A 27,115-nucleotide genomic window follows, 5' to 3' on the forward strand; every position below is an offset into this window, starting at 1 on the left:
TAGCATGTTGTGTTTGTTATGAATGATGTAGCATGTTGTGTTTATTGTGAATGATGTAGCATGTTGTGTGTGTTATGAATGATGTAGCATGTTGTGTTATGAATGATGTAGCATGTTGTGTTTGTTATGAATGATGTAGCATGTTGTGTTATGAATGATGTAGCATGCTGTGTTATGAATGATGTAGCATGTTGTGTTTGTTATGAATGATGTAGCATGTTGTGTTTGTTCTGAATGGTGTAGCATGTTGTGTTATGAATGATGTAGCATGCTGTGTTTGTTGTGAATGATGTAGCATGTTGTGTTATGAATGATGTAGCATGCTGTGTTATGAATGATGTATCATGCTGTGTTTGTTGTGAATGATGTAGCATGTTGTGTTATGAATGATGTAGCTTGTTGTGTTTGTTGTGAATGATGTAGCATGTTGTGTTTGTTATGAATGATGTAGCATGTTGTGTTATGAATGATGTAGCATGCTGTGTTTGTTATGAATGATGTAGCATGTTGTGGTATGAATGATGTAACATGTTGTGTTTATGATGAATGATGTAGCATGTTGTGTTTGTTATGAATGATGTAGCATGTTGTCTTTGTTGTGAATGATGTAGAATGTTGTGTTATGAATGATGTAGCATGTTGTGTTATGAATGATGTAGCATGCTGTGTTTGTTATGAATGATGTAGCATGTTGTGTTATGAATGATGTAGCATGTTGTGTTTATGGTAAATGATGTAGCATGTTTTGTTTGTTATGAATGATGTAGCATGTTGTGTTTGTTGTGAATGATGTAGCATGTTGATTTTGTTATGAATGATGTAGCGTGTTGTGTTCGTTATGAATGATGTAACATGTTGTGTTATGAAGGATGTAGCATGTTGTGTTATGAATGATGTAGCATGTTGTGTTATGAATGATGTAGCATGTTGTGTTATGAATGATGTAGCATGTTGTGTTTGTTATGAATGATGTAGCATGTTGTGTTATGAATGATGTAGCATGTTGTGTTTTATGAATGATGTAGGATGTTGTGTTTTATGAATGATGTAGCATGTTGTGTTTGTTATGAATGATGTAGCATGTTGTGTGATGAATGATGTAGCATGTTGTGTTATGAATGATGTAGCATGTTGTGTTATGAATGATGTAGCATGTTGTGTTTGTTATAAATGATTTAGCATGTTGTGTTTGTTATGAATGATGTAGCATGTTGTGTTATGAATGATGTAGCATGTTGTGTTATGAATGATGTAGCACGTTGTGTTTGTTATGAAATGTAGCATGTTGTGTTATGAATGATGTAGCATGTTGTGTTTGTTATGAATGATGTAGCATGTTGTGTTTGTTATGAATGATGTAGCTTGTTGTGTTTGTTATGAATGATGTAGCATGTTGTGTTTGTTATGAATGATGTAGCATGTTGTGTTGTTATGAATGATGTAGCATGTTGTGTTATGAATGATGTAGCACGTTGTGTTTGTTATGAATGATGTAGCATGTTGTGTTTGTTATGAATGATGTAGCATGTTGTGTTATGAATGATGTAGCATGTTGTGTTATGACTGATGTAGCATGTTGTGTTATGAATGATGTGGCATGTTGTGCTATGAATGATGTAGCATGTTGTGTTATGAATGATGTAGCATGTTGTGCTATGAATGATGTAGCATGTTGTGTTATTAATGATGTAGCATGTTGTGTTATTAATGATGTGGCATTTTGTGTTATGAATGATGTAGCATGTTGTGTTATTAATGATGTGGCATTTTGTGTTATTAATGATGTGGCATGTTGTGCTATGAATGATGTAGCATGTTGTGCTTGTTATGAATGATGTAGCATGTTGTGTTATTAATGATGTGGCATGTTGTGCTATGAATGATGTAGCATGTTGTGTTATGAATGATGTAGCATGGTGTGTTATTAATGATGTAGCATGTTGTGTTATTAATGATGTGGCATGTTGTGTTTGTTATCAATGATGTAGCATGTAGTGTTTGTTATCAATGATGTAGCATGTTGTGTTATGAATGATGTAGCATGTTGTGTTTGTTGTGAATGATGTAGCATGTTGTGTTATGAATGATGTAGCATGTTGTGTTTGTTATGAATGATATAGCATGTTGTGTTAGGAATGATGTAGCATGTTGCGTTATGAATGATGTAGCATGTTGTGTTTATGGTGAATGATGTAGCATGTTGTGTTATGAATGATGTAGCATGTTGTGTTATGAATGATGTAGCATGTTGTGTTAATAATGATGTAGCATGTTGTGTTCGTTATGAATGATGTAGCATGTTGTGTTATGAATGATGTAACATGTTGTGTTATGAATGATGTAGCATGTTGTGTTATGAATGATGTAGCACGTTGTGTTTGTTATGAATGATGTAGCATGTTGTGTTATGAATGATGTAGCATGTTGTGTTTGTTATGAATGATGTAGCATGTTGTGTTAATAATGATGTAGCATGTTGTGTTCGTTATGAATGATGTAGCATGTTGGTTTATGAATGATGTAGCATGTTGTGTTTGTTATGAATGATGTAGCATGTTGTGTTATGAATGATGTAGCATGTTGTGTTTGTTATGAATGATGTAGCATGTTGTGTTATGAATGACGTAGCATGTTGTGTTATGAATGACGTAGCATGTTGTGTTATGAATGATGTAGCATGTTGTGTTTGTTATGAATGATGTAGCATGTTGTGTTTGTTATGAATGATGTAGCATGTTGTGTTATGAATGATGTAGCATGTTGTGTTTGTTATGAATGATGTAGCATGTTGTGTTAATAATGATGTAGCATGTTGTGTTCGTTATGAATGATGTAGCATGTTGGTTTATGAATGATGTAGCATGTTGTGTTATGAATGATGTATCATGTTGTGTTTGTTATGAATGATGTAGCATGTTGTGTTATGAATGATGTAGCATGTTGTGTTATGAATGATGTATCATGTTGTGTTATGAATGATGTAGCATGTTGTGTTATTAATGATGTAGCATGTTGTGTTATGAATGATGTAGCATGTTGTGTTATGAATGATGTAGCATGTTGTGTTTGTTATGAATGATGTAGCATGTTGTGTTATGAATGATGTAGCATGTTGTGTTTGTTATGAATGATGTAGCATGTTGTGTTATGAATGATATAGCATGTTGTGTTATGAATTATGTAGCATTTTGTGTTATGAATGATGTAGCATGTTGTGTTATGAATGATGTAGCATGTTGTGTTATGAATGATGTAGCATGTTGTGTTATGAATGATGTAGCATGTTGTGTTATGAATGATGTAGCATGTTGTGTTTGTTATGAATGATGTATCATGTTGTGTTTGTTATGAATGATGTAGCATGTTGTGTTATGAATGGTGTAGCATGTTGTGTTATGAATGATGTAGCATGTTGTGTTATGAATGATGTAGCATGTTGTGTTATGAATGATGTAGCATGTTGTGTTATGAATGATGTAGCATGTTGTGTTATGAATGATGTAGCATGTTGTGTTATGAATGATGTAGCATGTTGTGTTATGAATGATGTAGCATGTTGTGTTATGAATGATGTAGCATGTTGTGTTATGAATGATGTAGCATGTTGTGTTTGCTATGAATGATGTAGCATGTTGTGTTATGAATGATGTAGCATGTTGTGTTATGAATGATGTAGCATGTTGTGTTATGAATGATGTAGCATGTTGTGTTATGAATGATGTAGCATGTTGTGTTATGAATGATGTAGCATGTTGTGTTATGAATGATGTAGCATGTTGTGTTTGTTATGAATGATGTAGCATGTTGTGTTTGTTATGAATGATGTAGCATGTTGTGTTATGAATGATGTAGCATGTTGTGTTAGTTTATAATGATGTAACATGTTGTGTTATGAATGATGTAGCATGTTGTGTTTGTTATGAATGATGTAGCATGTTGTGTGTGTTATGAATGATGTGGCATGTTGTGTTATGAATGATGTAGCATGTTGTGTTATGAATGATGTAGCATGTTGTGATTGTTATGAATGATGTAGCATGTGTTTGTTATGAATGATGTAGCATGTTATGTTATGAATGATGTAGCATGTTGTGTTTGTTATGAATGATGTAGCATGTTGTGTTATGAATGATGTAGCATGTTGTGTTTGTTATGAATGATGTAGCATGTTGTGTTATGAATGATGTAGCATGTTGTGTTTGTTATGAATGATGTAGCATGTTGTGTTATGAATGATGTAGCATGTTGTGTTTGTTATGAATGATGTAGCATGTTGTGTTATGAATGATGTAGCATGTTGTGTTATGAATGATGTAGCATGTTGTGTTTGTTATGAATGATGTAGCATGTTGTGTTATGAATGATGTAGCATGTTGTGTTTGTTATGAATGATGTAGCATGTTGTTTAATGAATGATGTAGCATGTTGTGTTATGAATGATGTCGCATGTTGTGTTATGAATGATGTAGCATGTTGTGTTATGAATGATGTAGCATGTTGTGATATGAATGATGTAGCATGTTGTGTTATGAATGATGTAGCATGTTGTGTTTGTTATGAATGATGTAGCATGTTGTGTTATGAATGATGTAGCACGTTGTGTTTGTTATGAATGATGTAGCATGTTGTGTTTGTTATGAATGATGTAGCATGTTGTTATGAATGATGTAGCATGTTGTGTTATGACTGATGTAGCATGTTGTGTTATGAATGATGTGGCATGTTGTGCTATGAATGATGTAGCATGTTGTGTTATGAATGATGTAGCATGTTGTGTTATTAATGATGTGGCATTTTGTGTTATTAATGATGTGGCATGTTGTGCTATGAATGATGTAGCATGTTGTGCTTGTTATGAATGATGTAGCATGTTGTGTTATGAATGATGTCGCATGTTGTGTTATGAATGATGTAGCATGTTGTGTTATGAATGATGTCGCATGTTGTGTTATGAATGATGTAGCATGTTGTTATGAATGATGTAGCATGTTGTGTTATGACTGATGTAGCATGTTGTGTTATGAATGATGTGGCATGTTGTGCTATGAATGATGTAGCATGTTGTGTTATGAATGATGTAGCATGTTGTGTTATTAATGATGTGGCATTTTGTGTTATTAATGATGTGGCATGTTGTGTTATGAATGATGTCGCATGTTGTGTTATGAATGATGTAGCATGTTGTGATATGAATGATGTAGCATGTTGTGTTATGAATGATGTAGCATGTTGTGTTTGTTATGAATGATGTAGCATGTTGTGCTATGAATGATGTAGCATGTTGTGCTTGTTATGAATGATGTAGCATGTTGTGTTATGAATGATGTAGCATGTTGTGTTATGAATGATGTAGCATGTTGTGTTTGTTATGAATGATATAGCATGTTGTGTTTGTTATGAATGATGTAGCATGTTGTGTTATGAATGATTTTATTTTTTTTTATTTTTTATTTCACCTTTATTTAACCAGGTAGGCTAGTTGAGAACAAGTTCTCATTTGCAACTGCGACCTGGCCAAGATAAAGCATAGCAGTGTGAACAGACAACAACACAGAGTTACACATGGAGTAAACAATAAACAAGTCAATAACATGGTAGAAAAAAGAGAATCTATATACAATGTGTGCAAAAGGCATGAGGTAGGCAATAAATCGAATAATTACAATTTAGCAGATTAACACTGGAGTGATAAATCATCAGATGATCATGTGCAAGAAGAGATACTGGTGTGCAAAAGAGCAGAAAAGTAAATAAATAAAAGCAGTATGGGGGTGAGGTAGGTAAATTGGGTGGGTAGTTTACAGATGGACTATGTTCAGCTGCAGCGATCGGTTAGCTGCTCGGATAGCAGATTTTTAAAGTTGTTGAGGGAGATAAAAGTCTCCAACTTCAGAGATTTTTGCAATTCGTTCCAGTCGCAGGCAGCAGAGAACTGGAAGGAAAGGCGTCCAAATGAGGTTTTGGCTTTAGGGATGATCAGTGAGATACACCTGCTGGAGCGCGTGCTACGGGTGGGTGTAGCCATCGTGACCAGTGAACTGAGATAAGGCGGCACTTTACCTAGCATAGCCTTGTAGATGACCTGGAGCCAGTGGGTCTGACGACGAACATGTAGCGAGGGCCAGCCGACTAGGGCATACAGGTCGCAGTGGTGGGTCGTATAAGGTGCTTTAGTAACAAAACGGATGGCACTGTGATAAACTGCATCCAGTTTGCTGAGTAGAGTATTGGAAGCTATTTTGTAGATGACATCGCCGAAGTCGAGGATCGGTAGGATACTCAGTTTTACTAGGGTAAGTTTGGCGGCGTGAGTGAAGGAGGCTTTGTTGCGGAATAGAAAGCCGACTCTAGATTTGATTTTGGATTGGAGATGTTTGATATGAGTCTGGAAGGAGAGTTTGCAGTCTAGCCAGACACCTAGGTACTTATAGATGTCCACATATTCTAGGTCGGAACTGTCCAGGGTGGTGATGCTAGTCGGGCGTGCGGGTGCAGGCAGCGAACGCTTGAAAAGCATGCATTTGGTTTTACTAGCGTTTAAGAGCAGTTGGAGGCCACGGAAGGAGTGTTGTATGGCATTGAAGCTCGTTTGGAGGTTAGATAGCACAGTGTCCAGGGAAGGGCCGGAAGTATACAGAATGGTGTCGTCTGCGTAGAGGTGGATCAGGGAATCGCCCGCAGCAAGAGCAACATCATTGATGTATACAGAGAAAAGAGTCGGCCCAAGAATTGAACCCTGTGGTACCCCCATAGAGACTGCCAGAGGACCGGACAACATGCCCTCCGATTTGACACACTGAACTCTGTCTGCAAAGTAGTTGGTGAACCAGGCAAGGCAGTCATTAGAAAAACCGAGGCTATTGAGTCTGCCGATAAGAATATGGTGATTGACAGAGTCGAAAGCCTTGGCCAGGTCGATGAAGACGGCTGCACAGTAATGTCTTTTATCGATGGCGGTTATGATATCGTTTAGTACCTTGAGCGTGGCTGAGGTGCACCCGTGACCGGCTCGGAAACCGGATTGCACAGCGGAGAAGGTACGGTGGGATTCGAGATGGTCAGTGATCTGTTTGTTGACTTGGCTTTCGAAGACCTTAGCTAGGCAGGGCAGGATGGATATAGGTCTGTAACAGTTTGGGTCCAGGGTGTCTCCCCCTTTGAAGAGGGGGATGACCGCGGCAGCTTTCCAATCCTTGGGGATCTCAGATGATACGAAGGAGAGGTTGAACAGGCTGGTAATAGGGGGTGCGACAATGGCGGCGGACAGTTTCAGAAATAGGGGGTTCAGATTGTCAAGCCCAGCTGATTTGTATGGGTCCAGGTTTTCCAGCTCTTTCAGAACATCTGCTATCTGGATATGGGTAAAGGAGAAGCTGGGGAGGCTTGGGCGAGTAGCAGCGGGGGGGGGCGGGGCTGTTGGCCAAGGTTGGAGTCGCCAGGAGGAAGGCATGGCCAGCCATTGAGAAATGTTTGTTGAAGTTTTCGATTATCACGGACTTATCAGTGGTGACCGTGTTACCTAGCCTCAGTGCAGTGGGCAGCTGGGAGGAGGTGCTCTTGTTTTCCATGGACTTTACAGTATCCCAGAACTTTTTGGAGTTAGAGCTACAGGATGCAAATTTCTGCTTGAAAAAGCTGGCCTTTGCTTTCCTGACTGACTGCGTGTATTGGTTCCTGACTTCCCTGAACAGTTGCATATCGCGGGGGCTCTTCGATGCTATTGCAGTTCGCCACAGGATGTTTTTGTGCTGGTCGAGGGCAGTCAGGTCTGGAGTGAACCAAGGGCTATATCTGTTCTTGGTTCTGCATTTTTTGAACGGAGCATGCTTGTCTAATATGGTGAGGAAGTAACTTTTAAAGAATGACCAGGCATCCTCAACTGACGGGATGAGGTCAATATCCTTCCAGGGTACCCGGGCCAGGTCGATTAGAAAGGCCTGCTCGCAGAAGTGTTTTAGGGAGCGTTTGACAGTGATGAGGGGTGGTCGTTTGACCGCGGACCCGTGGCGGATACAGGCAATGAGGCAGTGATCGCTGAGATCTTGATTGAAGACAGCAGAGGTGTATTTGGAGGGCAAGTTGGTCAGGATAATGTCTATTAGGGTGCCCATGTTTACGGATTTAGGGTTGTACCTGGTGGGTTCCTTGATGATTTGTGTGAGATTGAGGGCATCAAGCTTAGATTGTAGGACTGCCGGGGTGTTAAGCATATCCCAGTTTAGGTCACCTAACAGGACAAACTCTGAAGCTAGATGGGGAGCGATCAATTCACAGATGGTGTCCAGGGCACAGCTGGGAGCTGAGGGGGGTCGGTAGCAGGCGGCAACAGTGAGAGACTTATTTCTGGAGAGATTCATTTTTAAAATTAGAAGTTCGAACTGTTTGGGCATAGACCTGGAAAGTATGACAGAACTTTGCAGGCTATCTCTGCAGTAGATTGCAACTCCTCCCCCTTTGGCAGTTTTATCTTGACGGAAAGTGTTATAGTTGGGTATGGAAATCTCAGAGTTTTTGGTGGCCTTCCTAAGCCAGGATTCGGACACGGCAAGGACATCAGGGTTGGCAGAGTGTGCTAAAGCGGTGAGTAAGGCAAACTTAGGGAGGAGGCTTCTGATGTTGACATGCATGAGGCCAAGGCTTTTTCGATCACAGAAGTCAACAAATGAGGGTGACTGGGGACATGCAGGGCCTGGGTTTACCTCCACATCACCCGAGGAACAGAGGAGTAGTAGGATGAGGGTGCGGCTAAAGGCTATCAAAACTGGTCGCCTAGAGCGTTGGGGACAAGGAATAAAAGGAGCAGATTTATGGGCGTGGTAGAATAGATTCTGGGCATAATGTGCAGATCAGGGTATGGTGGGGCACGGGTACAGCGGAGGCAAGCCCAGGCACTGGGTGATGATAAGAGAGGTTGTATCTCTGGACATGCTGGTCTCAATGGGTGAGGTCACCGCATGTGTGGGGGGTGGGACAAAGGAGGTATCAGAGGTACGGAGAGTGGAACTACGGGGTCCATTGCAAACCAAAACAATGATAACTAGCCTGAACAACAGTATGCAAGGCATATTGATATTTGAGAGAGACATACAATAAGGCATAAAGTGATTGCAGGTCTTGATTGGGAGAGCTAGCTAAAACAACAGGTGAGATAACAGCAGCTAGTCAGCTAACACAGCAACAGCAGGTAAAAATGGCGACGACTAGGCAGAGAGGGTCGGATTAACTACACACAGATCCTGAGTTAAAGCACAGAGCCGACAGATAAAACACAAATAAACAGAATGGAGTACCGTGAATTAATGGACAGTCAAGCAGGCATCAGCTATGTAGCCAAGTGATCATAGTGTCCAGGGGGCAGCCGTAGATGGAGCAGTGAGGCCTCCACTAAGCTAGCACGCGTTTAAAGTTAGTAGCCCGGGGGGTGGTCTGCTCAGACGGAGGGGGTCTGCTCAGACGGAGGCCGGTTGAGGGCACAGCGGATGGGGTATTCGTCTGCAGACCAGACGTGGTCGTGTCGACAGAGAATCCAAGCCGGATGGCGATGGCGAAAGAGAGGTTGTGAATTGTAGAATTGTGTTTGCTAACTGGTGCTAGCTTCCTGGCTGCGCTAGCTGCAAGATAAGCTAGCAGTTAGCAGACCGGGGCAGGCAAGCTAGCAGTTAGCAGACCGGGGCTAGCAAGTTAGCCTTTGGGGGACGTCGCAATGGGGGGGAAGTCTGTTTTTGCCTCTTCGTGCGGTGACGTCGATAGACCAGTCGTGGAATTAGTAGGGTTCCAGGTAGCTCTAGGTAGCTAGCAGGCCTAGTAGGTTAGCAGAATGGGCCTTCAGCGGGCGTCACGCCTGAGGGGCCTGTTGGAGTCCTCGGGCAGATTATGTCGGTATTCCAGTCGTAGAGGATCGGCGGGGTTCCGTGCTCCGTACCGGCAGTAAAGGGGTCCGGATATTGTAGCCCAGGAGTGGGCTTCAGTGGTAGCACAGGAGCCCTAGCCGGGCTAGCTTCAGGCTAATTGGTGCTTGCTCCGGGATGGAAACGCTAGCCAGGAGTGGTCACCCGGGATTGTGGTTAGCTAGTTGCGAAGATCCAGATGAAAATGTTCAGAGTTTGCGGTAGGAATCCGGGGATATGGAGAGAAATAGGTCCGTTATGCTCTGGTTTTAGTCACGTTGTTCGAACTAGCGAGAGCTTTCCGAGCTAAAGGTTAGCTGATGACCGCTAGCAATGGTTTGCTAACTGATAGCTGGTAGGTAGTTAGCTGGCTATCTTCAGTTGATGGATTCCAGATCAGAAGTAAATAGAAATACTTTAGAAAAAAGCAGATCCACGCCACATTGGGTGAGGCGGGTTGCAGGAGAGTAGAAGTTGAGGTTTAAGAAAATATTTTTTAAAAGATATGCGAAGAAAAAGATGTAAAAAGATATATACAAGGGACACGGGACACGACAGGACAAAGACGTCTACACTGCTACGCCATCTTGGATTCAATGTAGCAAGTTGTGTTATGAATGATGTAGCATGTTGTGTTAATAATGATGTAGCATGTTGTGTTCGTTATGAATGATGTAGCATGTTGGTTTATGAATGATGTAGCATGTTGTGTTATGAATGATGTAGCATGTTGTGTTTGTTATGAATGATGTAGCATGTTGTGTTATGAATGATGTAGCATGTTGTGTTTGTTATGAATGATGTAGCATGTTGTGTTTGTTATGAATGATGTAGCATGTTGTGTTATGAATTATGTAGCATTTTGTGTTATGAATGATGTAGCATGTTGTGTTATGAATGATGTAGCATGTTGTGTTATGAATGATGTAGCATTTTGTGTTATGAATGATGTAGCATGTTGTGTTATGAATGATGTAGCATGTTGTGTTATGAATGATGTAGCATGTTGTGTTTGTTATGAATGATGTATCATGTTGTGTTTGTTATGAATGATGTAGCATGTTGTGTTATGAATGGTGTAGCATGTTGTGTTATGAATGATGTAGCATGTTGTGTTATGAATGATGTAGCATGTGTTATGAATGATGTAGCATGTTGTGTTATGAATGATGTAGCATGTTGTGTTTGTTATGAATGATGTAGCATGTTGTGTTATGAATGATGTAGCATGTTGTGTTATGAATGATGTAGCATGTTGTGTTATGAATGATGTAGCATGTTGTGTTATGAATGATGTAGCATGTTGAGTTATGAATGATGTAGCATGTTGTGTTTGTTATGAATGATGTAGCATGTTGTGTTTGCTATGAATGATGTAGCATGTTGTGTTATGAATGATGTAGCATGTTGTGTTTGTTATGAAGGATGTAGCATGTTGTGTTTGTTAATAATGATGTAACATGTTGTGTTATGAATGATGTATCATGTTGTGTTTGTTATGAATTATGTAGCATGTTGTGTGTGTTATGAATGATGTGGCATGTTGTGTTATGAATGATGTAGCATGTTGTGTTTGTTATGAATGATGTAGCATGTTGTGTTGTGTTATGAATGATGTAGCATGTTGTGTTATGAATGATGTAGCATGTTGTGTTTGTTATGAATGATGTAGCATGTTGTGTTATGAATGATGTCGCATGTTGTGTTATGAATGATGTAGCATGTTGTGTTTGTTATGAATGATGTAGCATGTTGTGTTATGAATGATATAGCATGTTGTGTTTGTTATGAATGATGTAGCATGTTGTGTTATGAATGATGTAGCATGTTGTGTTATGAATGATGTAGCATGTTGTGATATGAATGATGTAGCATGTTGTGTTATGAATGATGTAGCATGTTGTGATATGAATGATGTAGCATGTTGTGTTATGAATGATGTAGCATGTTGTGTTTGTTATGAATGATGTAGCATGTTGTGTTATGAATGATATAGCATGTTGTGTTATGAATGATGTAGCATGTTGTGTTATGAATGATATAGCATGTTGTGATATGAATGATGTAGCATGTTGTGTTTGTTATGAATGATGTAGCATGTTGTGTTTGTTATGAATGATGTAGCATGTTGTGTTATGAATGATATAGCATGTTGTGTTATGAACGATATAGCATGACTTGTTATGAATGATGTAACATGTTGTGTTTGTTATGAATGATGTAGCATGTTGTGTTATGAATGATGTAGCATGTTGTGTGTGTTATGAATGATGTAGCATGTTGTGTTTACTATGAATGATGTAGCATGCTTTACCATCTCTTCTGAACTAGTCTGTCTTTCTCACTTTCACACCCAGAGGCTTTGTATCTGAGAGTCAAACACACAAGCCACTACACCCAGAGGTCTAGCTGGTAGCATGTAGCATTGTAAGGTTGTGTTGTGTGTTACATGTCTGTGTGAGAGAGAAAGAGATAGAGAGATAGATAGAGATCAAATCACTTTAAATCAAGCTTAATTTATACAGCACATTTCAGACAAGGAATGCAACACAATGTGGCTCAAAAGACAACAACAAAAACTAAACTACTAAGGAAAGCTAAAATATGTTTTTAGATTTTAAATATGTTTCGGCCCCCCTCAGGTTCTCAGGCATGGTATTCCAGAGGCTGGGGGCATAATAACTAAAGGCTGCATCCAGGCCTCTTGGTCATAGGCTTTGGGATAGTTATATGGCTGCTATCCTACTACCGGGATCGATATGACAACAGCCAGTGAAAGTGCAGGGCGGCAAATTCAAACAACAGAAATCTCATAATTACAATGTATCTTATACCATTTTAAAGGTAATCTTGTTGTTAACCTCTAATTCCTCCCAAACCCGGATCCGGGAGCACCCCCATCAGTAAAAAAGCTGACTAGCATAGCCTAGCATAGCGTCACAAGTAAATACTAGCATCTAAATATCATTAAATCACAAGTCCAAGACACCAGATGAAAGATACACATCTTGTGAATCCAGCCAACATTTCTGATTTTTAAAATGTTTTACAGGGAAGACACAATATGTAAATCTATTAGCTAACCACGTTAGCAAAAGACACCACTTTTTTACTCCACCATTTTTTTACTCCATCAGTAGCTATCACAAATTCAACCAAATAAAGATATAAATAGCCACTAACCAAGAAACAACTTCATCAGATGACAGTCTGATAACATATTTATTGTATAGCATATGTTTTATTAGAAAAATGTGCATATTTCAGGTATAAATCATAGTTTACCATTGCAGCCACCATCACAACTCTCACCAAAGCGACTAGAATAACTACAGAGAGCAACGTGAATTACCTAAATACTCATCATAAAACATTTCTGAAAAATACACAGCATACAGCAAATGAAAGACACAGATCTTGTGAATCCAGCCAATATTTCAGATTTTTTAAGTGTTTTACAGCGAAAACACAATATAGCATTATATTAGCTTACCACAATAGCAAACCACACAACAGCATTGATTCTAGCCAAAAAATAGCGCTAACGTATAACCCAGCAAAAGCTATTAATTTTTATACTGACCTGCTCAGAATTCTTCAGATGACAGTCCTATAACATCATATTACACAATGCATATAGAGTTTGTTCGAAAATGTGCATATTTAGCGGCACAAATCGTGGTTATACAATGAGAAAAGTAGCCAAGCTGCAAAGAAAATGTCAGGAGAAATCTTGGGAAAGGCACCTATTCTAATCGATAAGTAATCATAAACTTGACTAAAAAATACAGATTGGACAGCAAATGAAAGATAAATTAGTTCTTAATGCAATCGCTGTGTTATATTTTTAACATTTACGTTACTGCTACATACAGCATGCGCTAAAGCGAGACCGCACCGAAATTTATGGCAGAATTATTCTTTAACATTTCTCAACATAAATACGAATTAACAGCATAAAGACTTCTTACTATTTGATGAGCTTCCATCAGAATCTTGGGCAAGGTGTCCTTTTTCCAGAACAATCGTCTTTTGGTTGAAAGATGTCCTCTACTCCTGTAGAAATAGCAGCTAATGCTAGCTATGTGCAGGAGAGGTGTCCAACTGGTGATAGCGCGACACAAAGAAATTCCAGAAAATCGCAATAAACTGATATAAACTGCTATAAGTCGGTTTAAATTAACTACCTTATGAAGTTTTTAAGACAAAAATCAAATTAAATCAGAGCCGGAGATATAGAACTGCTAAAACGAAAGCTTTTCAAGACGCCATGGTGATGTCCCTCCTGCGCAAGGTGGGACCTTCCGTTCCACGGGCTTATATAGGGCCCCAGATGGTGCAATCCACTCCATTCAAATTCTCACCGCTTACTGACATCTAGAGGAAGGCGTATGCAGTGCATGTAGCCCCATAGCTTACATGGGAATTCATAAACTGACCCCAGAACAGAGACCTCGATTTCAGAAATCTCACTCCTTGACAGGAAGTGTGCTGCAGAATGAGTTCTGTTTCACTCAGAGAAATAATTCAAACGGTTTTAGAAACTAGAGTGTTTTCTATCCAATAGTAATAATAATATGCATATTGTACGAGCAAGAATTGAGTACGAGGCAGTTTAATTTGGGAACGAATTTTTACAAAGTCGAAATGGCGCCCCCCTATTGACAAGAAGTTTTAATCCCACCAAAGTGTCCGATTTCAAATACGCTTTACAGTGAAAGCACAACAAACGATTATGTTAGGTCACCGCAAAATCACAGAAAAACACAGCTATTTTTCCAGCCAAAGACATAAATTACATGTATTTTTTTCCCCCGTGCCCCTGTTCTGAGATAGGTACAAGATGACAGAAATCTCATAATTACAATGTATCTTATACCATTTTAAAGGTAATCTTGTTGTTAATCCCACCAAAGTGTCCGATTTCAAATACGCTTTACAGCGAAAGCACAACAAACGATTATGTTAGGTCACCGCAAAATCACAGAAAAACACAGCTATTTTTCCAAGGAAAGACAGGAGTCACAAAAAGCAGAAATAGAGATAAAATGAATCACTAACCTTTGATGATCTTCATCAGATGACACTCATAGGACTTCATGTTACACAATACATATATGTTTTGTTCGATTAAGTTCATATTTATATCCAAAAACCTTAGTTTACAATGGCGCCATGTTCAAAATTTCCGGAGAAATTGCAGAGAGCCACGTCAAATAACAGAAATACTCATCATAAACTTTGATGAAAGATACATGTTTTACATAGAATTAAAGATACACTTGTTCTTTAATGCAACCGCTGTGTCAGATTTCAAAAAGCTTTACGGCAAAAGCACAATATTCAATAATCTGAGAACAGCATTCAGCCACAAAAGGAAGCCTTTATGGCTATACCCCTCATTCATCTGGTCCCACATCACAGTATAAGCTTCATTCGAGGTTCTAAAGACTGTTGACATGGAAGCCATAGGAGTTGCAAATATATCTGTGTTTTCAATAGGCGATGAGTTGAAAATCGACCAACCTCAGATTTCTCACTTCCTGGTTGGATTTCTTCTCAGGTTTTTGCCTGCCATATGAGTTCTGTTATATTCACAGACATAATTCAAACAGTTTTAGAAACTTCAGAGTGTTTTCTATCCAATACTACTAATAATATTCATATATTAGCATGTGGGCCTGAGTAGCAGGCAGTTTACTCTGGGCACGGTTTTCATCCAAACTTCCCAATGCTGCCCCCTATCCCAAACAATACGGCTGTCTCTGTGCTTTGGTGGGCACGAAAACCAGATTGGAATTTTTCAAAAATACAGTTGACATTTAAAAAATTATTTAGCCGTTTGAACACCAACTTATTCAGAATTTCTCTTAAGAATGGAAGGTTGCAGGTTGGCCGATAATTGCTAAGAGCTGAAGAATATAGATTCCTTTCTTCAGAAGGGGTTTCACCATAACAGTTTTTAGTGCAGTGGGGAAAGTGTCTGTGAACAGCTATTAACAATAGCTTGTACTTCTTCAGATATGAAGATATAAAAACTGTTTTGAAGAAGGTGGTGGGGATAGGATGGTGAAGGCAGGTAGAATGTTAAGTTGTGATGTCACTTTCCTGACCATGTCTGTGTTAACCAGGGAAAATAAATCCATAGTGCCTTTGTGTGGTAGGCTGGTACACATATCATCAAACTTCTAGACAGGTCTTGACTGATACCCAGTCTACTGTTGGTTATCTTATCTCTGAAATATGCAGAAAATTAATCACATTTAGATGGCTGTGGTTATGGGTGGGCCCAGTTGAAAGCCTCTTGGTAATAACCAGGTCCAGAGTATAGCTGTGGTTATGGGTGGGCCCAGTAGAAAGCCCCTTGGTAATAACCAGGTCCAGAGTATGGCTGTGGTTATGGGTGGGCCCAGTAGAAAGCCCCTTGGTAATAACCAGGTCCAGAGTATGGTTGTGGTTATGGGTGGGCCCAGTAGAAAGCCCTTGGTAATAACCAGGTCCAGAGTATGGCTGTGGTTATGGGTGGGTCCAGTAGAAAGCCCCTTGGTAATAACCAGGTCCAGAGTATGGCTGTGGTTATGGGTGGGCCCAGTAGAAAGCCCCTTGGTAATAACCAGGTCCAGAGTATGGCTGTGGTTATGGGTGGGCCCAGTAGAAAGCCCCTTGGTAATAACCAGGTCCAGAGTATGGCTGTGGTTATGGGTGGGCCCAGTAGAAAGCCCCTTGGTAATAACCAGGTCCAGAGTATGGCTGTGGTTATGGATGGGCCCAGTAGAAAGCCCCTTGGTAATAACCAGGTCCAGAGTATGGCTGTGGTTATGGGTGGGCCCAGTAGAAAGCCCCTTGGTAATAACCAGGTCCAGAGTATGGCTGTGGTTATGGATGGGCCCAGTAGAAAGCCCCTTGGTAATAACCAGGTCCAGAGTATGGCTGTGGTTATGGGTGGGCCCAGTAGAAAGCCCCTTGGTAATAACCAGGTCCAGAGTATGGCTGTGGTTATGGATGGGTCCAGTAGAAAGCCCCTTGGTAATAACCAGGTCTAGAGTATGGCTGTGGTTATGGGTGGGCCCAGTAGAAAGCCCCTTGGTAATAACCAGGTCCAGAGTATGGCTGTGGTTATGGATGGGTCCAGTAGAAAGCCCCTTGGTAATAACCAGGTCTAGAGTATGGCTGTGGTTATGGGTGGGCCCAGTAGAAAGCCCCTTGGTAATAACCAGGTCCAGAGTATGGCTGTGGTTATGGGTGGGCCCAGTAGAAAGCCCCTTGGTAATAACCAGGTCCAGAGTATGGCTGTGGTTATGGGTGGGCCCAGTAGAAAGCCCCTTGGTAATAACCAGGTCCAGAGTATGGTTGTGGTTATGGGTGGGCCCAGTAGAAAGCCCTTGGTAATAACCAGGTCCAGAGTATGGCTGTGGTTATGGGTGGGTCCAGTAGAAAGCCCCTTGGTAATAACCAGGTCCAGAGTATGGCTGTGGTTATGGGTGGGCCCAGTAGAAAGCCCCTTGGTAATAACCAGGTCCAGAGTATGGCTGTGGTTATGGGTGGGCCCAGTAGAAAGCCCCTTGGTAATAACCAGGTCCAGAGTATGGCTGTGGTTATGGGTGGGCCCAGTAGAAAGCCCCTTGGTAATAACCAGGTCCAGAGTATGGCTGTGGTTATGGATGGGCCCAGTAGAAAGCCCCTTGGTAATAACCAGGTCCAGAGTATGGCTGTGGTTATGGGTGGGCCCAGTAGAAAGCCCCTTGGTAATAACCAGGTCCAGAGTATGGCTGTGGTTATGGATGGGCCCAGTAGAAAGCCCCTTGGTAATAACCAGGTCCAGAGTATGGCTGTGGTTATGGGTGGGCCCAGTAGAAAGCCCCTTGGTAATAACCAGGTCCAGAGTATGGCTGTGGTTATGGATGGGTCCAGTAGAAAGCCCCTTGGTAATAACCAGGTCTAGAGTATGGCTGTGGTTATGGGTGGGCCCAGTAGAAAGCCCCTTGGTAATAACCAGGTCCAGAGTATGGCTGTGGTTATGGGTGGGCCCAGTAGAAAGCCCCTTGGTAATAACCAGGTCCGGAGTATGGCTGTGGTTATGGGTGGGCCCAGTAGAAAGCCCCTTGGTAATAACCAGGTCCAGAGTATGGCTGTGGTTATGGATGGGCCCAGTAGAAAGCCCCTTGGTAATAACCAGGTCCAGAGTATGGCTGTGGTTATGGGTGGGCCCAGTAGAAAGCTCCTTGGTAATAACCAGGTCCAGAGTGAGGCTGTGGTTATGGGTGGGCTCAGTAGAAAGCCCCTTGGTAATAACCAAATCCAGAGTATGGCTGTGGTTATGGGTGGGCCCAGTAGAAAGCCCCTTGGTAATAACCAGGTCCAGAGTGTGGCTGTGGTTATGGGTGGACCCAGTAGAAAGCCCCTTGGTAATAACCAGGTCCAGAGTATGGCTGTGGTTATGGATGGGCCCAGTAGAAAGCCCCTTGGTAATAACCAGGTCCAGAGTAGTGCTGTGGTTATGGGTGGGCCCAGTAGAAAGCCCCTTGGTAATAACCAGGTCCAGAGTATGGCTGTGGTTATGGGTGGACCCAGTAGAAAGCCCCTTGGTAATAACCAGGTCCAGAGTATGGCTGTGGTTATGGATGGGCCCAGTAGAAAGCCCCTTGGTAATAACCAGGTCCAGAGTATGGCTGTGGTTATGGGTGGGCCCAGTAGAAAGCCCCTTGGTAATAACCAGGCCCAGAGTATGGCTGTGGTTATGGGTGGGCCCAGTAGAAAGCCCCTTGGTAATAACCAGGTCCAGAGTATGGCTGTGGTTATGGGTGGTCCCAGTAGAAAGCCCCTTGGTAATAACCAGGTCCAGAGTATGGCTGTGGTTATGGGTGGGCCCAGTAGAAAGCCCCTTGGTAATAACCAGGTCCAGAGTATGGCTGTGGTTATGGATGGGCCCAGTAGAAAGCCCCTTGGTAATAACCAGGTCCAGAGTATGGCTGTGGTTATGGATGGGCCCAGTAGAAAGCCCCTTGGTAATAACCAGGTCCAGAGTATGGCTGTGGTTATGGGTGGGCCCTTAACATGATTGAAAAAGTCCATAGAGCTCAAAAGATTCAGAAATTCAATGGCTTTGGAGTCAGTCTCTTTGTCAACATGAATAATAAAATCACTCAACACAATGATTTTATCATAGTTCTCAAGGAGAATAGACAATAGTTCAGAGAAATCAGTACAGAACGTTGGCTATACAGGGTTATGGCCAGCACTGGTGGCTGACATTTAATTAAACAGTATAGCATGATGCTCTGGTCTGGTGGCTGACATTTAAACAGTATAACATGATGCTCTGGTCTGGTGGCTGACATTTAAACAGTATAACATGATGCTCTGGTCTGGTGGCTGACATTTAAACAGTACAACATGATGCTCTGGTCTGGTGGCTGACATTTAAACAGTATAAAATGATGCTCTGGTCTGGTGGCTGACATTTAAACAGTATAACATGATGCTCTGGTCTGGTGGCTGACATTTAAACAGTATAACATGATGCTCTGGTCTGGTGGCTGACATTTAAACAGTATAACCTGATGCTCTGGTCTGGTGGCTGACATTTAAACAGTATAACATGATGCTCTGGTGGCTGACATTTAAACAGTATAACATGATGCTCTGGTGGCTGACATTTAAACAGTATAACATGATGCTCTGGTCTGGTGGCTGACATTTAAACAGTATAACATGATACTCTGGTCTGGTGGCTGACATTTAAACAGTATAACATGATGCTCTGGTCTGGTGGCTGACATTTAAACAGTATAACATGATGCTCTGGTCTGGTGGCTGACATTTAAACAGTATAACATGATGCTCTGGTCTGGTTACTGACATTTAAACAGTATTACACAATGCTCTGGTCTGGTGGCTGACATTTAAACAGTATAACATGATGCTCTGGTCTGGTGGCTGACATTTAAACAGTATAACATGATGCTCTGGTCTGGTGGCTGACATTTAAACAGTATAACATGATGCTCTGGTCTGGTGGCTGACATTTAAACAGTATATACATGATGCTCTGGTAGCTGACATTTAAACAGTATATACATGATGCTCTGGTCTGGTGGCTGACATTTAAACAGTATAACATTTTTCTCAAAATACCCAAAGTCACCAAGCCAAATGTCCTTACAACTGAAAGTATTAGTAAAAATAGAGGCTGTCTCCACCCCACCACACACATATATAGACTTATCAGAGCAGTAGATCTGTGGCAGTTTGAGGTTAGAGCTGTATGTGAACAACATCACCCACACCTCTGTCCCTCTGTCACACATTTAACATGTATTTTTATCTATTTTGTTCATTTAGCGACTTACAGTAGTGAGTCATTTAGCAGACGCTCTTGTCCAAAGCGACTTACTGTAGTGAACGGATACATTATTGTACTTTTCCAACGTAATTCTCTACCAACTGAGCCACACACACAGACACACAGACTGAGCCACACGCACAGACACACAGACTGAGCCACACGCAATGACACACATGCAGAGAAACAAAAACACACACAAACACACACACAGAGACCCTCACGGACTCACAGACACACACACACACACACACAAACACACACACATACACAGGCATGCACATGTACCTCCCTCTTCTTCCCTTTGTTGACTGTTGCAGCAGGTCTATTTTAGTCTGAATGGGAACGTACAGTCGATGTCGGAAGTTTACATACACTTAGGTTGGAGTCATTAAAACTCGTTTTTCAACCACTCCACAAATGTCTTATTAACAAACTATAGTTTTGGCAAGTCCGTTAGGACATCTACTTTGTGCTTGACACAAGTAATTTTTGTTTACAAATTGTTTACAGACAGATTATTTCACTTATAATTCACTGTATCACATTTCCAGTGGGTCAGAAGTTTACATACACTAAGTTGACTGTGCCTTTAAACAGCTTATGTCATGGCTTTAGAAGCTTCTGATAGGCTAAAATACATAATTTGAGTCAATTGGAGGTGTACCTGTGGATGTATTTCAAGGCCTGCCTTCAAACTCACTGCCTCTTTGTTTGACATCATGTGAAAATCAAAAGAAATCAGCCAAGACCTCAGAAAAAAAATTGTAGACCTCCACAAGTCTGGTTCATCCTTGGGAGCAATTTCCAAACACCTGAAGGTACCACGTTCATCTGTACAAACAATAGTACGGAAGTATAAACACCATGGGACCACGCAGCCATCATACCACTCAGGATGGTGACACGTTCTGTCTCAAAAGTATCTGTATCCACAGTAAAATGAGTCCTATATCGACATAACCTGAAAGGCCGCTCAGCAAGGAAGAAGCCATAAAAATGCCAGACTACGGTTTGCAACTGCACATGGGGACAAAGATCGTACTTTTTTGAGAAATGTCCTCTGGTCTGATCAAACAAAAATATAACTGTTTGGCCATAATGACCATCGTTATGTCTGGAGGAAAAAGGGGGAGGCTTGCAAGCCGAAGAACACCATCCCAACCGTGAAGCACGGGGTGTCAGCATCATGTTGCTTTGCTGCAGGAGTGACTGGTGCACTTCACAAAATAATTTTCCATCCTCATGATGTCATCTATGTGGATATATTGAAGCATCAGCTCAAGACATCAGTCAGAAAGTTAAAGCTTGGTTGCAAATGAGTCTTCCAAATGGACAATGACCCCAAGCATACGTCCAAAATTGTGGCAAAATGGCTGAAGGACAACAAAGTCAAGGTATTGGAGTGGCCATCACAAAGCCCTGACCTCCATCCTACAGAAAATGTGTGGGCAGAATTGAAAAAGCGTGTGCGAGCAAGGAGGCCTACAAACCTGACTCAGTTACACCAGCTCTGTCAGGAGGAATGGGCCAAAATTCAACTTATTGTGAGAAGCTTGTGGAAGGCTACCTGAAACTTCCCAAAATGTTTGACCCAAGTTAAACAATTTAAAGAACCAAATACATATTGAGTGTATGTAAACTTCTTACCCACTGGGAACGTGATGAAAGAAATAAAAGCTGAAAAAAATCATTCTCTCTACTATTATTCTGACATTTCACATTCTTAAAATAAAGTGGTGATCCTAACTGACCTAAGACTGGGAATTTTTACTAGGATTAAATGTCAGGAATTGTGAAAAACTGAGTTTAAATGTTTTCGGCTAAGGTGTATGTAAACTTCCAACTTCAACTGTATCTTGTACATTCAGAGTTCTAAACACTTAAAACACCAGTCAAACACCTGGTTGAATCAGTCATTATAATTGGACTGTATGTTGGGGTGTATAAATGTATCTAACTACACATTAAACACTGAGACCTGTTGGGGTGTATAAATGTATCTAACTACACATTAAACACTGAGACCTGTCGGGGTGTGTAAATGTATCTAACTACACATTAAACACTGAGACCTGTTGGGGTGTATAAATGTTCCTGTGGTGTTGGAGGTCTTCACTGTAGTAGACCGGATCAGCTCCTCTGTCCCTCACTCATCTCTCTCTCTTCTCTCTTAACCTAGTGACCCTGTTCATCAGAACGTCATGGTGGATGGAAAAAGATGATCTCTTCAGCAGCGATGAATAACCACAACCCTGTCAGTCCATCTCTTCACTTCTCCTTTCTCTTATCTTCTCTCTCAATCCATCCCTTTTCACACCAACGCACTTATCTTTAGAGACTGCAGCCTTGACCGCCATCAACAGCATCAGCAACAGAGAGGTGTGAAGTTTCCACATCAGAATTAGGTTTAGTTTATCATGCACTTATCTTTAGACGCTGCAGCCTTGACCCACATCAACAGAGTTAGAGTTAGTTTATCATGAGAACATACAGACACCACTGACTGGAACTATCAACAACAAGAGTTAGTTTATCATGAGAACATACAGACACCACTGACTGGAACTATCAACAACAAGAGTTAGTTTATCATGAGAACATACAGACACAACTGACTGGAACCAGCTGACAGTATCAGTTGTAAAGGCTTTATTACTACTAACAGAAGGAAAGTTGTAGTGTAATGTCCATGATGAATGTTGTAAAGGCTTCAATGTGTTTTATATCCTAATTGCTTACGTCAAATTGGAAATTGTATTTTTCCATAATTTAATTGTGTGTGTTTATCTTGAGCAACACCAGTTTATAGGCGCCAACTTGGCAAATAAAGCTTCCTAGACCTAGTGGTTCTATGTGTTGTGTCCTGATTTGACCACTAGATGGCAGTGCTCCATTTGTTGTATCCTGATTTGTCCACTAGATGGCAGTGCTCCATTTGTTGTATCCTGATTTGTCCACTAGATGGCAGTGATCCATGTGTTGTATCCTGATCTGTCCACTAGATGGCAGTGCTCCGTGGCGATATGCCAATTGGAGTGGGTATAGGGTTTTTGGGATAATGTTGTTGATGTGAGCCATGACCAGCCTTTCAAAGCTACGTGAGTGCTACTGGGCGGTAGTCATTTAGGCAGGTTACGCATTCTTGGCCACAGGGACTATGGGACTATGGTGGTTTACTTGAAATGTGGGTATTTCAGTCATGATGAAACGGTCAGTGAAGACATTTATTCAACGCATGCTCTGAATGTTGACCTGTTTAATGGTCAAATCGGCTACAGAGAGCGTGATCACACAGTCTTCCGAACAGCTGGTGCTCTCATGCATGCTTCAGTGTTGCTTGCCTCGAAGTGACGAGCATTGCAACCGGTGTAGTACGATTCAATCTTAGGCCTGTATTGACACTTTGTCACGCCCTGGCCTTAGTTATCTTTGTTTTCTGTATTATTTTAGTTAGGTCAGGGTGTGACATGGGGGATGTTTGTGTGTTTTTGTCTCGTCTAGGGTGTGTGTATTGTCTAGGGGGTGTTAGTAGAGTTCATGGGGTTGTGTTCATTGTAGGTGTTTATGTAAGTTTATGGTTGCCTAGATTGGTTCTCAATTAGAGACAGCTGTCTATCGTTGTCTCTAATTGGGAGCCATATTTAGGCAGCCATAGTCATTAGGTAGGTTATGGGTGATTGTCTATGTGTAAGTTGCCCGTGTCTGCACTTATTGATTGTATAGCTTCACGTTCGTCTGTTTGTTGTTTTGATTAGTTTGTATAGTGTTCGTTTCATTTTCGTCTTCATTAAAGAAGAATGTATTGTTATCACGCTGCGCCTTGGTCCTCTGTTATGTTATGTTATACTGTTTAATGTTACGACGAACGTGACAGAATCACCCACCACACTCGGACCAAGTAAGTGGTAAGCGGCAGCAGCAGCAGGAGCAGCGATCGCAGGATGGAATTGGGAGAAAATTCTGGACAGCGGAGGACCCTGGGAGAATATCACCGCCCTCATGAAGAGCTGGAGGCAGCTAAAGCCGAGAGGCAGTGGTATGAGGAGGCAGCACGGAAGCGAGGCTGGAAGCCTGAGAGTCAGCCCCAAAGATTTCTTGGGGGGGGGGGCTAAAAGGGAGTGTGGCGAAGTCAGGTAGGAGACCTGCGCCAACTCCCCGTGCCGGGGAGAGCGAGAGTACGGGCAGACACTGTGTTATGCGGAAGAGTGCACGGTGTCTCCTGTACGTGTGCATAGCCCGGTGCGGTACATTCCAGCTCCACGTATTGGCCGGGCTAGAGTGGGCATCGAGCCAGGTGCCATGAAGCCGGCTCAACGTATCTGGCCTCCAGTACGTCTCCTCGGGCCGGTGTACATGGCACCAGCCTTAAGCATGGTGTCCCCGGTTCGCCAGCACAGCCCAGTGCGAGCTATTCCACCTGGTCGCATTGGCCTGGCTACGGGGAGCATTAAACCAGGCTCGGTGCTTAAGAGCTCCTGTATGCCTTCACGGTCCGGTATATCCGGCGCCACCTCCTCGCCCCAGCCCAGTACCACCAGTGCCTACACCATGCACCAGGCTTCCAGTGCGTCTCCAGAGCCCTGTTCCTCCTCCACGCACTCGCCCTGTGGTGCGTGTCTCCAGCCCGGTACCACCAGTTCCGGCACCACGCACCAGGCCTACTGTGCGCCTCAGCCGGCCAGAGTCTGCCGTCTGTAACCCCTAAATGATGTTTAACCTTTCTCGCCCCGGGGTTCCGCTGCGGAACCCCCCCCCACATTCCACTGGAAAGGCAGCGTGCAAAATTAAAAAAAAAATGTTTTAGAAATATTTAACTTTCACACATTAACAAGTCCAATACAGCAAATGAAAGATAAACATCTTGTCAATCCAGCCAACATGTCCGATTTTTTTTAAATGTTTTACAGCAAAAACACCACGTATATTTATGTTAGCTCACCACCAAATACAAAAGAGGACAGACATTTTTCACAGCACAGGTGGCTTGCACAAAACCAACCAAACTAACCAAGAACCAACCAAACTAACCAAGAAACAACTTCATCAGATGACAGTCTTATAACATGTTATACAATAAATCTATGTTTTGTTCGAAAAATGTGCATATTTGAGGTATAAATCATAGTTTTACATTGCAGCTACAATCGGAAATAGCACCGAAGCAGCTAGAACAATTACAGAGACCAAATTGAAATACCTAAATACTCATCATAAAACATTTATGAAAAATACATGGTGTACAGCAAATGAAAGACAAACATCTTGTGAATCCAGCCAATATTTCCGATTCTTTAAGTGTTTTACAGCGAAAACACAATATAGCATTATATTAGCTTACTACAATAGCCAACCACACAACAGCATTGATTCAAGGCAACAGTATTGATAGCGACAAAACCAGCAAAAGATATTAATTATTTCACTAACCTTCATAAACTTCATCAGATGACAGTCCTATAACATCATATTACACAATAAATATAGAGTTTGTTCGAAAATGTGCATATTTAGAGCTGAAATCCGTGGTTATACATTGTGAAAACGTAGCAAATATTTTCCAGAATCTCCGGATATATATCTGACACTCACCTATTCCGACCAAATAACTAATCATAAACGTTACTAAAAAAAACTTGTTGTACAGCAAATGATAGATACACTAGTTCTTAATGCAATCGCCGTGTTAGAATTCTAAAAATAACTTTAGTACGACATGCAGCTTTCGTTATAGCGAGACAGCGCCAAAACACAACAACACATTTTCGACAGAAATAGGAAATAACATCATAGATGGGTCCTACTTTTGTTGATCTTCCATCAGAATGTTGTACAAGGGGTCCTTTTTTCAGAACAATCGTTGTTTGGATTTAGAATGTCCTTTTTCCCTCTCGAATTAGCAAGCAAAACTTGCCAAGTGGCGCGAAGCTGTCCATCGTCAACAAACGCAGAGAACGGAACACGCCAAAACTCCGCCATCTGATTAAACTATATTGAAAAAACATATTTTACGATGATATTATCACATTTATCAAATAAAATCAAAGCCGGAGATATTAGGCGTCTATAACAAAAGCTTTTCAGAAGCCAATGCGGAAGTCATTTCCGCGTCTTCCTGAACAAAGGAAATTGGGGTCCTGTCATTTCAAGCTCTCTCTTTTGACCATAGAAATACCTAGACTCCCCATTTCACCTCTCACAGCATATTGACATCTAGTGGAAGGCGTATGAAGTGCATGTATACTAATAGATTTCAAGCAAATGATTAGGGAGGCCCCTGGAACAGAGCCTCGATTTCAGATTTTTCACTTTCTGACAGAGAGTTTGCTGCAAAATGAGTTCTGTTTTACTCACAGATATAATTCAAACGGTTTTAGAAACTTGAGAGTGTTTTCTATCCAATAGTAATAATAATATGCATATTGTACGAGCAAGAATTGAGTACGAGGCCGTTTGAAATGGGCACCTTTTATCCAATCAATACTGCCCCTGCAGCCATAAGAAGTTTTAAGGGACCGTAAAACGGCAGCCATTCTCCTCTCCTCTCCTGACACCAACAACAATGTCTGCTCAGTGTTTATAGAAACAGTGTTGATTGTTGTGTTGTGACAAGGTAGGGTAAAAGACCAACTCCATATTATGGAAAGAACAGCTCAAATAAGCAAAAAGAAACAACAGTCCATCATTACTTTGAGACATGAAGGCCAGTCAATAAAACAACATACAAACCTCATCAGATGACAGTCTGATAACATATTTATTGTATAGCATAGGTTTTGTTAGAAAAATGTGCATATTTCAGGTAGAAATCATAGTTTACAATTGCAGCCCCCATTACAACTATCACTAAAATGACTAGAATAACTACAGAGACCATCGTGTATTA

At 41.3% G+C, this 27,115-nt stretch overlaps 1 protein-coding gene across 1 annotated transcript in view; it reads left to right on the forward strand.

The window, feature by feature from the left end:
• Positions 1-23,067, forward strand: part of LOC139561638 (low affinity immunoglobulin gamma Fc region receptor III-A-like) — a 97,869-nt gene extending 74,802 nt beyond the window's left edge. Inside the window, exon 10 of the mRNA XM_071378878.1 lies at positions 22,412-23,067. The gene's annotated coding sequence lies outside the window, so the exon portion shown is untranslated. The remainder of the gene's footprint in view (positions 1-22,411) is intronic.
• The last annotated feature ends 4,048 nt before the right edge of the window (positions 23,068-27,115 follow it).

This window comes from Salvelinus alpinus, chromosome 31, assembly GCF_045679555.1.
Source record: "Salvelinus alpinus chromosome 31, SLU_Salpinus.1, whole genome shotgun sequence".
Lineage (NCBI taxonomy): Eukaryota > Metazoa > Chordata > Actinopteri > Salmoniformes > Salmonidae > Salvelinus > Salvelinus alpinus.